Raw genomic sequence first — 12,191 nt, 5'->3', positions numbered from 1 at the left:
CGGATACATCTGTCTCGTTGATAGACCAGCTATGGCTCCAGATAAATAAACATTTCCACATCAACAACCACGACAACCACAACAACTAGAACTACCACTACTACCACTACTACAGCTACAAGTTAATGTCTAGAACTAGGATTACAACGGGTACAACTACCACCACTACAGAAAGTCGAAAGTGATGGGGAATTATGCCAAGAAGACATTTCTGTAAAGAGTCGACTTGTCATGTCAGGACAGTGGGCGGTGACTGGGAATTATGCAATGAAGACCTGTATGTAGAGGTTCGACTTGTCACGTTAGTACAGTGGACGGTGATTGGGAATTGTGCAAAGAAGACATATGTAGAGAGTCGACTTGTCACGTCAGTACAGAGGGTGGTGATTGGGAATTATGCAATGAAGACCTGTATGTAAAGAGTCGACTTGTCACGTCAGTAAAGGGGGCGGTGACTGGGAATTTTGCAATGAAGACCTGTATGTAAAGAGTCGATTTGTCACGTCAGTACCAGGGCGATGATTGTGAATTATGCAATGAAGACATATGTAGAGAGTCGACTTCTCACGTTAGTACAGTGGGCTGTGATTGGAAATTATGCAATGAAGACATATGTAGAGAGTCGACTTGTCACGTTAGTACAGTGGGCTGTGATTGGAAATTATGCAATGAAGACATACAGGTAAGGAGTCGACTTGTCACGTTAGTACAGGGGGCAGTTTCTGGGAATTTTGCAATGAAGACCTGTATGTAAAGAGTCGACTTGTCACGTCAGTACAGTGGACGGTGATTGGGAGTTATACAATAAAGACCTGTATGTAGAGAGTCGACTTGTCACGCTAGTACTGTGGGCGTCGATTGGGACTTATGCAATGAAGACCTGTATGAGAAGAGTCGACTTGTCATGTTATTACAGTGGGCGGTTACTGGGAATTATGCAATGAAGACATATGTAGAGAGTCGACTTGTCACGTTAGTACAGTGGGCTGTGATTGGAAATTATGCAATGAAGACATACAGGTAAGGAGTCGACTTGTCACGTTAGTACAGTGGGCAGTTTCTGGGAATTTTGCAATGAAGACCTGTATGTAAAGAGTCGACTTGTCACGTCAGTACAGTGGACGGTGATTGGGAGTTATACAATAAAGACCTGTATGTAGAGAGTCGACTTGTCACGCTAGTACTGTGGGCGTCGATTGGGAATTATGCAATGAAGACCTGTATGAGAAGAGTCGACTTGTCATGTTATTACAGTCGGCGGTTACTGGGAATTATGCAATGAAGACATATGTAGAGAGTCGACTTGTCACGTCAGTACAGTGGGAAGTGACTGGAGATTTTGCAATGAAGAACCTGTATGTAAAGAGTCGACTTGTTACGTCAGTACAGTGGGCGATGGTTGGGAATTATGCAATGAAGACCTGTATGTAAAGTGTCGACTTGTCATGTCAGTACAGTGGGCGGTGATTTGGAATATGCAATAAAGATATATGTAGAGAGTCGACTTGTCACGTCAGTACAGTTGGAGGTGATTGGGAATTATGAAATGAAGACCTCTATGTAGAAAGTCGACTTCGTCACGTCAGTACAGTGGGCGATGATTGGGAATTATGCAATGAAGACATATATGTGGAGAGTCAATTTGTCATGTCAGTACATTGGGCAGTGAATTTTGCAATGAAGACCTGTCGGTAAAGAATCGACTTGTTTCGTCAGTAAAGGGGGCGATAATGGGGTATTATGCAATGAAGACCTGTAAGTAAAGAGTCGAGTTGTTACGTCAGTACAGGGGGCGATGATTGTGAATTATGCAATGAAGACATATATGTAAAGAGTCGACTTGTCACGCTAGTATTGTGGGCGTCGATTGGGAATTATGCAATGAAGACAAATGTAAGGATTCGACTTGTCACATCAGTACAATGGGCGGTGACTGGGAGTTATGCAATGAAGACCTGTATGTAAAGAGTCGACTTCGTACGTCAGTACAGGGGGCGATGATTGGGAGTTATACAATAAAGACATATGTAGAGAGTCGACTTCTCACGCTAGTACTGTGGGCGTCGATTGGGAATTATGCAATGAAGACCTGTATGAGAAGAGTCGACTTGTCATGTTATTACAGTGGGCGGTTACTGGGAATTATGCAATGAAGACATATGTAGAGAGTCGACTTGTCACGTCAGTACAGTGGGCAGTGACTGGGGATTTTGCAATGAAGAACCTGTATGTAAAGAGTCGACTTGTTACGTCAGTACAGTGGGCGGTGATTCGGAATATGCAATAAAGATATATGTAGAGAGTCGACTTGTCACGTCAGTACAGTTGGAGGTGATTGGGAATTATGAAATGAAGACCTCTATGTAGAAAGTCGACTTCGTCACGTCAGTACAGTGGGCGATGATTGGGAATTATGCAATGAAGACATATATGTGGCGAGTCAATTTGTCATGTCAGTACATTGGGCAGTGACTGGGAATTTTGCAATGAAGACCTGTCGGTAAAGAATCGACTTGTTTCGTCAGTAAAGGGGGCGATGATTGTGAATCATGCAATGAAGACATATATGTAAAGAGTCGACTTGTCATGTTATTACAGTGGGCAGTGATTGGGAAGTATGCAATGAAGACATCTAAGTAAAGATTCGACTTGTCACGTCAGTACAGTGGGCGATGATTGGGAATTATACAATGAGAGACATATATGTAAAGAGTCGACTTGTTACGTCAGTACAGGGGGCGATGATTGTGAATTATGCAATGAAGACATATATGTAAAGAGTCGACTTGTCACGCTAGTATTGTGGGCGTCGATTGGGAATTATGCAATGAAGACCTGTATGAGAAGAGTCGACTTGTCATGTTATTACAGTGGGCGGTGATTAGGAAGTATGCAATGAAAACATGTATGTAAAGAGTCGACTTGTCACAACAGTACTGTGGGCAGTGACTGGGAATTTTGCAATGAAGACGTATGTAAAGAGTCGACTTGTCACGTCAGTACAGTGGGCGGTGACTTCCATACCTTGGAAATGTGATGTGATATAAAATAATTCTCATGCAAGAATTATTCCAATTCATTCCCATCTATTGTGACTATTTCCTTTAAAGCTTTAGTAGGAAATCATTATAACCTAGGAAACGAGTACACAAACAAGCAATGCATTGTCAGATCACTATAAAAGTGTCGTATATTGAACAACAGGCTTGACAAACTCCACCTGGTTCCTTGGCAACAACACAAACACATTGAATAACAGGTTTCAAATTATCTGTGCCTCAGCGTTGCGTGTTGGAATTATTCCAGTTCATGTCATCTCGACCTACACTACTGCCTAGAAGTTCATTCCCCTTACACGCAGGGGCAACGCGTTACGTAACCAGTGTGCATCGGGTTGGTCACGCGTGTGATACCCGTGTGCAACGCGTTGCACACGGGTGTGCACCCCGTCCGCCACTCGTGTGCAACGCGTGACACACTCATTAGAGGGGGAACAGACCCGTGTTAAGCAGAACCTGGAGGTGGTAATGAGAGAAATTTTTGTTATCCTGAAGAAAAATGATAATACACATGTATTTGCTAATGTCTCCTTTCTTTATGTGATGTTGTGGGAATAACATGAATACTGTTGTGATTAAATAAATCTGTCTTGTTTTATACGACCATTGCTTCTACATCCAATGGTGTTAAGAGAGTACATGGTCCTGGAACATGTTATTGCAATTGAAATGCTTTTATTGTGATTTGACATTAACCTACTGTGGTACGACTTTCAGTGATAAAATGTATGAGGTTTGGCAGCGCATTGTTCTTATTGGACCCTAATTAATTTATAATGACTTGGACTCTTTATCTCAGCTCCATATCCGTGAGGCTGGAAAAGAGCAGCATGAAATTAATGAGGGTGGGTTATATCATTGAGGATACACTTGAGGGAGAGAATACTAATTACCGTACTACAGGAAGAGACGTAAGCGCGGGGTTGTGTTTTAGCTGGCCGTTCGATAATGGCCGCCAGGAGAAGTAAACAGTTGAGCTTTGACTGCGTCATCTAAAATAAATTATAGAGAAGTGTTATTTTCACGGGTCTGTTGAATAAACTCTCAGCTACGGTCAATGCATCTTCTAGTTGATCCTTGATACATCATTTTGGCATTCACAATATATAGTATGTCAACGTACAAAGGAGCACTGATCTAAAGCAATTCCGCGGGAGTAATTGTTACCTGTGCATTGCTTTATTTTCCCAGTGAGTACCCGGATGATATAGCAGAAATCTAGACTTGTTCGCGACCTGTCCTCGCCATTCGTAAGCGCATTTTTATTGATAGTAGAAGGACGTATGGTCACATTGATCAACAAAAATGACATACAGTTTTGGAAATGTAGGTATATTTGTTGGGAGCATCGGAAATGGTGATGCAGTTTTGATGAGTCACTTGTTTGGTAATTGTGCGATCTTCGTGTACACTATTTTGACTTGCAACACAAAGTAAATATTTTATCTGAACATTGCTTATTTTACCGTGTGTATATGTTTACATTCAAAATGTAAACAGATTTCACTAAGGAAATTTATTAAACGCCTAAATATTCAGTTTATTTTACAAATTAACTGAAAAATATCTCCATCTTTAGTAATATGATAACGAATTCCAAATATTTGTTTATGTTAAATATCATCACCAAGTACGGTTCTGTATTGTTTGGCTTCTTTTCTTAGCATAATTAATATATTGTGATGTGTTTAAGCTCTTTTGATCGTCTTTATCATTTTTAGTCAGTCGGTTAAATAAATGCATGGATCATTCAGTCAATTTGTAAAATGACTGTAACATATACACGCTTACAAAAGAAAATACTTGTGAAAACAACGTCTATCGCGCATCGACAAACTTCCCAACCAAACGGAAAGGAACAAGAATGATTATGTTCAAAGCTGCAGCAAATGAAAGAAAACAAAATGCAAATATCATTATTACAACCTGCCAAAGTTATAATGTATCCGGGAATATCAACATAAAGGAACAATATCCATTGCGTCTGCAGCTGTACAAAAATTGCATCAGTGTGGTTTATCAGAACATGTACAATGCTTTCTTACGCTTGGTGAGGCAGACTGAAATTGAACATTAGGATAACGTCAGCAGGGGAAAAAGAGGTCATACCAAAGAACTTTATTTACTAGTGGAAAAGTCAGACATTCCGATCAACCACTACAAGGCCCGGCCGGATCTCAAGGTTGACCAGATCAACACCCCAAAGGAACATATCTACGCCAAATAAGGAGTCCCTTTCGTCATGGTGCACAAGAAGGGGGACAGGACATCGAGTACGACATCACAAACTACACAGACTTGTACCACTTCTTCCAGGGTAGTGGCGTCCCGACCTCAAACCACTGCGTCGCCAATACCATCGCCCTCCTTGCCAAGAGTCTCTACCAGAATCCCGACCCCCAGGATGAGAAGCTGACCAAGAGACTACTACAAGGATACCGCCGCTAGACTTCTAGCCACACACGCTCGCCAGCCGACGCCGTGCCTTCCCACGCCTTATGACTACTTTTGACAGGCTTAAGGCACTGTGAAGCTAATCATTCACAATCTTTGAAAGTCGGTGCTCAAAGTGAACGAATGTTTTACCGTTTTAGATCATAACAAATGTAAACTGATCAGAATATTGATTTAAAATCAAATAAAACTAGCAGAAAACATGACGATAGATACATACAGACATATGTAGATTAACATTTACCCCATGCGTTTCCTTGACCGTCACCACCTGACCTGACTTGCAGACTCCAGGGGCTGTCTATCCCAAATTCAGGAAGGAATGTATAGCATTCAAATCCTCTGAAATTACCGCAGCTGAACAAGCACAAAAAAGAGTTCAAGAAAAGACCACAAAACCGGCTAAACTCCGGTACCATGGCGGAACAGGGAAATAGCAAAGCTAGGAAATTGAAAAAGAAAGCCGTTAACACGTCAAAAAGGGGAAAATCAGCAGCCATGACAAAAGTAAGACACCTCATAGACGATTCTAAAAGAGAGTCATGGCAGACCTTTTGCAAATCTCTTAATGAAAAAAACAAATCCTAAAAGGGTCTAGAGCAAAATACACGCAAGGAAAGACGAAACCCTACCAAAGTCTTATCTTATCCAATCAAATTCGAAAAATCCGCAATATTACTATGGTGAGATCAACACTTCATTTGGCGCAAACATACAGAATAGTTGAAAAACAGATGTAAAAATACCTGATTATCGTGATCGTGATGACATTCAGCCTCCAGAAAGTCACCACAAAGGGTTACACCCCCTGGACTTAAAAAATCCCAGAGTTCAGAATGTTTTAATACCAGAAGTCACAAAAAGGAAAGCCCATCCCTACCACGATCAGTAGCTATCAATAAAATGATAACTGCCTGGGACAGCTGGGTCCATATAAACAGTGATGGATCCAAGAATCCTATCAACAAGGAAGCAAAGGCAGTTAAAGTTACAGATGTAAAAATACCTGATTATATTAGGGGCTATTTCAGCCACATCTTGGGGCACATCGAGGGACACTTAGCTGGATCTCGACAAATTATATTTTAGAACAAAAATAGTTGTGAGGCCTTTCACTGAGCATCAAATACTGTCCTGAGCCGCCTCGATAAAATACATTACAAAGCTAATGCTAGCTATAGGTGCAGTAACAGGCACTTCACTAGAAGCACAACAAGTAGAAACAGGAGAATTCCCATTGAAACTAAAAAGAGAACAGGCAATATTATCGTAATGGGGACGAACATGAAACCCTTTGGATTACAAAATATATGGTAAGACAAAAACACCCAAGACGAAGCCCTAGCTCTTAAAAAATCCCTCACTAACGCCATCTGTCATATTAGTATGTAAACTCATCTGAAGTCACAATCGTGATGACATTCAGCCTCCAGAAAGTCACTACAAAGGGTAACACCCCCTGGACTTAAAAAATCCCAAAGTTCACAATGTTTTAATACCAGAAGTCACAAAAAGGAAAGCCCATCCCTACCACGATCAGTAGCTATCAATAAAATGATAACTGCCTGGGACAGCTGGGTCCATATAAACAGTGATGGATCCAAGAATCCTATCAACAAGGGAAGCAAAGGTAGTTAAAGTTCAAGGACTATCGTATATTTACTTTTTCAGTGCCTAATGTGACACAATGCTAGTGCACTGACCTCTATGTCATTATGTTTGCCTTTTAAGGTAGTGCTCAAGGACAGATTTACTCATGATATATTCACCAGTTGTAGACATTATGTGCGAAAGCCACATTTAACATATATATGTATGTACAGGTTAAAGCCCCAATATCCGATCAGCGTAATCAGGGCACATGCGCAGTAAATATTTTACGAATAAGGGAAAATGGGCAGGGCTTGTTATTTATGGTAACCTACGTGTCTCAATCTGAAATATTCGCCCGAAAACGACAAACATCGTCAGAAAAGTTAATTCTTTTGTTATGATATTGTAGCAGTGGATTATTGAATCGTTCAACCAAACACATGTCCATACAATGAACGTGTTCGTCGGAATGTTTATACATGACAGTACTTTCCAAAACTTGACACAGAAGTAGCTCAGCCTTTGGATCACAAATCAGAGTTTTGGATGATTCATAGTGCACGTCGAGTCTACATCTCGACGTTTCTGAACAGTTATTATGGATATCCTTGTAATGATTGACCACATTCATAATATTATCGCGGAGCTTGTTGGTATCTTGATCGCAGTTCCTAATGCACTAATAAAAATGAGTCCTGATACTATTGCTTTGTCCGATAATTCGCGATGCCACGTCACACCCTCTTTGTATTTCGGACCTAAACACACACATTTAACTTCCTTTGTAACATTTTTCGTAGTATGCCATGTGTCATTTGTTGACGTTGTAACAGGCCGCTCGTTCCTGATAATCTTATTGATGACCGGATTCCTGTCATGTAATTTCACATGTATTCTGACGCCATTGTCAACACTATCAAGATATTCATAAATACGCTGAGTTCCAATAAGTTCGTGTTTTTTTGTGTGCAGGCATTGTCTACTTTTGGTACAGTTTCGATCCTGATAACTTTGTGAGTTTTAGCTCCAATGCAAACAATATCAGTTAAACCAGAGTTTTTCCGTGTGACATGGCGAGTGTCAGTAAGAATGTCAATTTCATCCATATTCGGGTGTATCACAATTTCTTCTAAAAGTGCACCCTCGCATGATTCACGACTTAAATCACAAACGACTTCTTTATAGTTTGAAAACATATCAGAAATGTAAGCTGAACCAAGTCTCCCAATGTCGGCTGGTTTCGCAAGTCTGTCGTTCTGATTGGGTAATATTCCAGACACAAGGCATCCATGACACATGCGAAACTTTACCAAATATTTATTACCAAGATAGGGTGAACTGGGCCATATTATCACATTATCTATTTTACATCGGAAAGTAACAAAGGCAGCCTGTCCAATAATTTTCATGTCCGATTTCTTAGCAGGAAATGAGCATGACAAACTGCGAAAAAAGTCGGTCACAAGTCTTCCGTATTTTCACACTTGCAGAATGAAGAATCACGAGTAAAAGATTCGTCAGTTATATTTCCATTGTTTGCATCATCTGTAAAAACGTGTGCACGGACTTGATCGATATTTTTCTTAATAAAATAAGTGAAAGTATTATCGAGAAATTGTTTGTTTGTTACAAGATTCGGGTTCCCTTCTCCAACAGACACTTCCGGCTGGTCATATTGTATGTTATATTTGCTGAAACAAAAGCACAGTGGAAGTGTTTTGGTTGTTGTGCCTTTCCCAACTGGCGTGGAGGCAGGTATTTATCGAGCAGACAAGGTTTCGCAATTCAATTGGGATATAAAATTCTTTATATTTCACACTGATAAAACAGACCGATTCTTTGTTACAAACTGCATTAACTTCATAAACATCATCTTGAAGAAACTGTTTGCAAACAAAGTCCAAACCGCTTGCCCAAACGTGCCTGCCCACTCGCTTTCTCAGCCAGTTCAAACGTCACTCTTCTGTTCTGAGAAAGCAGCAACGTCCTCTCAAGTACAAGCTTGCACCGCCAACCCACATTGTCAAATATCTTATATGACTTTTTTATTTTTTTCACGTCCCAGTAGCATCAAGAATGCTGGAGTAATGAGAAGCTAGTATTATCGTACTTCCGAGGACACATGTCATAAGCCCTGTGTCCCCTCGACACGCCCTCGAATGCCACGTTCCACAGTTAGTAGCGGGCGAACACATCGTTCGATTTCCGTTCATGCGACAGTACAGTTACGTCGATGGTCACCGTGGGCACATTCACCCGTATATCATTGCGGGCTGCTTGAGGGTGCTCCAATCCTGCTGCACCATATGCCTGTAGGATGGTAGATCAAAGCAAGACGTCAACAGTATACCTGTTGCTTTCAGTCCTGCTATTCTGCGCTAGCTTGGAAAGAACAGCCCACGAGTCTACCGCATAGATTGCAGATTAAAAAGTTAATATTCATTGAAGGATGCTACCGAATCGCCGTGTACAAGTATATTTAAATTTTTACATATCAACAAAACCTGGTCTTCAGCAAACCTTGAGTAGTATCCGCATTTCCCTATGACAATGACCCTATGAAAAGTCAAGTCATGTAGTGAAGAGTATACCGGTGCATACAATACAATAAAACAAAGCATAAATCAACTATGCATAGAACAGTCATAGTGCTGGCACCCTTATGTGCTCAATAAGGACACTTCCAATGTAAATATGCCAGTTCTGTGCCAGTATTGTGGGCTTTGATTAACAGTAATGGGTGATCTGAGCAATAGGTGATCTGTAACGTAGGTGATCTGAGCAATAGGTGATCTTGGCAATAGGTGATCTTAGCAATAGGTGATGTGGGCAATAGTTGATCTGGGCAATAGGTGACCTGAGCAAAAGGTGATCTGTGCAATAGGTGAGCTAAGAAAATAGGTGATCTGAATAAAAGGTGATCTGATCAATAGATGATCTGACCAATAGATGATCTGAGCAATGGGTGATCTGAGTTATATTGGATCTCAGCAATAGGTGATCTGAGCAAGTGGTGATCTAAGAAAAAGGTGAGCTGTCCAATAGGTGATATGAGCAATAGATGATCTGAGCAATAGTTGATCTGGTTAAAAGGTGATCTGAGCAATAGGCGATCTGTAAAGTAGGTGATCTGTAAAGTACGTGACCTGAGCAATAGGTGATCTGAGGAAAAGGTGATCTGTGCAATAGATCATCTGAGCAATAGGTTATCTGAGCAATAGGCGATCTGAGACAATATGTTATCTGAGCAATAGGTGATTTGTAAAGTAGGTGATCTGACCAATAGGTGAGCTGAACAATAGGTGATCTGGGCAAAAGGTGATCTGAACAAAAGGTGACCTGAGCATCTGGTAGGCTAAGAAAATACGTGATCTGAGCAAAGGGTGATCTGGTTAATAGGTGATCTGTAAAGTACGTGACCTGAGCAAAAGGTGATCTTAGGAATAGGTGATCTGGTTAATAGGTGATCTGTAAAGTACGTGATCTGAGCAATAGGTGATCTGTAAAGTACGTGACCTGAGCAATAGTTGATCTGAGGAAAAGGTGAACTTGGCAAAGGTGATCTGTGCAATAGGTGAACTGAGCAATAGGTTATCTGAGCAATAGGCGTTCTGAGACAAAAGGTGATCTGAGCAATAGGTGATCTGAGCAATAGGTGATCTTGGGAATAGGTGATCTGAGCAACAGGTGATCTGAGCAATAGGTGATCTTGGGAATAGGTGATCTGAGCAATAGGTGATCTGTGCAATAAGTGATCTGAGCAATAGGTGATCTGTGCAATAGGTGATCTTGGGAATAGGTGATCTGTGCAATAGGTGATCTGGGCAATAAGTGATCAGTGCAATAAGTGATCTGAGCAATAGGTGATCTTGGGAATAGGTGATCTGGGCAATAGGTGATCTAAGCAATAGGTGATCTGAGCAATAGGTGATCTTGGCAATAGGTGATCTGAGCAATAGGTGATCTGCGCAATAGGTGATCTGTGCAATAGGTGACCTCTAAAGTAGGTGATGTGATGGGAACACAGAGATCAACAGACATCGGATCAAAGCACATGTTATGTAACACGCTTCTAGCTTTATAGCATTACTATCATACCTGTATTAGCTTGTTGAATAACAATGGCAATGGGAACCTTTTTTTGTTGGTTTAGTTGTTACTGTTTAAGACCACACTCAGCAGTATTCCAGCTTTATGACTGTGGTTTGTAAATAAGCGAGTCTGGACAGAGAATCAAGTGATTGATATCATGAACATTGATACACGCAAATTGGATACGATGACTTGCATGAACCAACTCAGCGAACCTGACCATCCGATCCCGTTAGTCGCCTCTTACGATAATCATAGACAAGCACAGGTTGCTGAAGACGCATTCCAACCCGGATCTTCACAGGTCTTGTCTGAAGACATTTCCACACTGCCTCAGTGCATCGGCAACTTCAGGTGTTCCACTGTCAAATCGGGGGTTCCACAGACATATCAACATACAGACAGAGACAATGCCCAGCTGGAATCCCTCTACAGAGACCCCTAATGTCTGCATACGGCACCCACAAGGCTTGGCAGTTAAGGAAGCAGCCATTCTTTTGGGAGCATCACACCGACATTATAAGAAGAGAAACTTAAAAGAATAACTGAAGAATATTATTGTGGAATATTATCACATATAGGTTACAAACAAGTCTCACCTTGTGACGATCTCCTTGTATTTCCCAGGTTTCCTTAATCTGAAGAACAAACCACATATGATTCTCGGTTCTGGTTATTGATAAGTCCCTTGAGGTACTTGATGAATTGCCACAGAAGGCATGTCAGGATGTATGTCCCAAACGATTGTTTGTACCCTGTATCCTTGAAACTCTGACTGACTTTGTTGAGGTTCAGTTGTCGTCTGCTGTTTAACCGTTGTCTGCTCCGTCCTCTGCTGCTCTATTTATTCTTGCAAAATATGTCTGGACAGTTGGAAGCCTGGATTACCTGATTCCAAAACATCAACTCGCAATGATTGTCTTGCTAATAGATGCTTGAGAGTTGTATTGTCAATTGTTGATGACGAATTTGTTCCCCTGTGTATTCTGGTGT

The 12,191-nt window shown here is 41.1% G+C and overlaps 1 protein-coding gene across 2 annotated transcripts in view; it reads right to left on the bottom strand.

Moving 5' to 3' along the window:
- Positions 1 to 12,191, bottom strand: part of LOC124123574 (serine/threonine-protein phosphatase 6 regulatory ankyrin repeat subunit A-like) — a 407,486-nt gene that overhangs the window by 207,287 nt on the left and 188,008 nt on the right. The window lies entirely within an intron of this gene.

The sequence above is a fragment of the Haliotis rufescens genome, unplaced genomic scaffold (genome assembly GCF_023055435.1).
Source record: "Haliotis rufescens isolate VD_foot unplaced genomic scaffold, xgHalRufe1.0.p SCAF_14, whole genome shotgun sequence".
NCBI lineage: Eukaryota > Metazoa > Mollusca > Gastropoda > Lepetellida > Haliotidae > Haliotis > Haliotis rufescens.
Note: the sequence above shows the minus strand (reverse complement) of the source record. Positions and strands in the feature narration are given on the sequence as shown.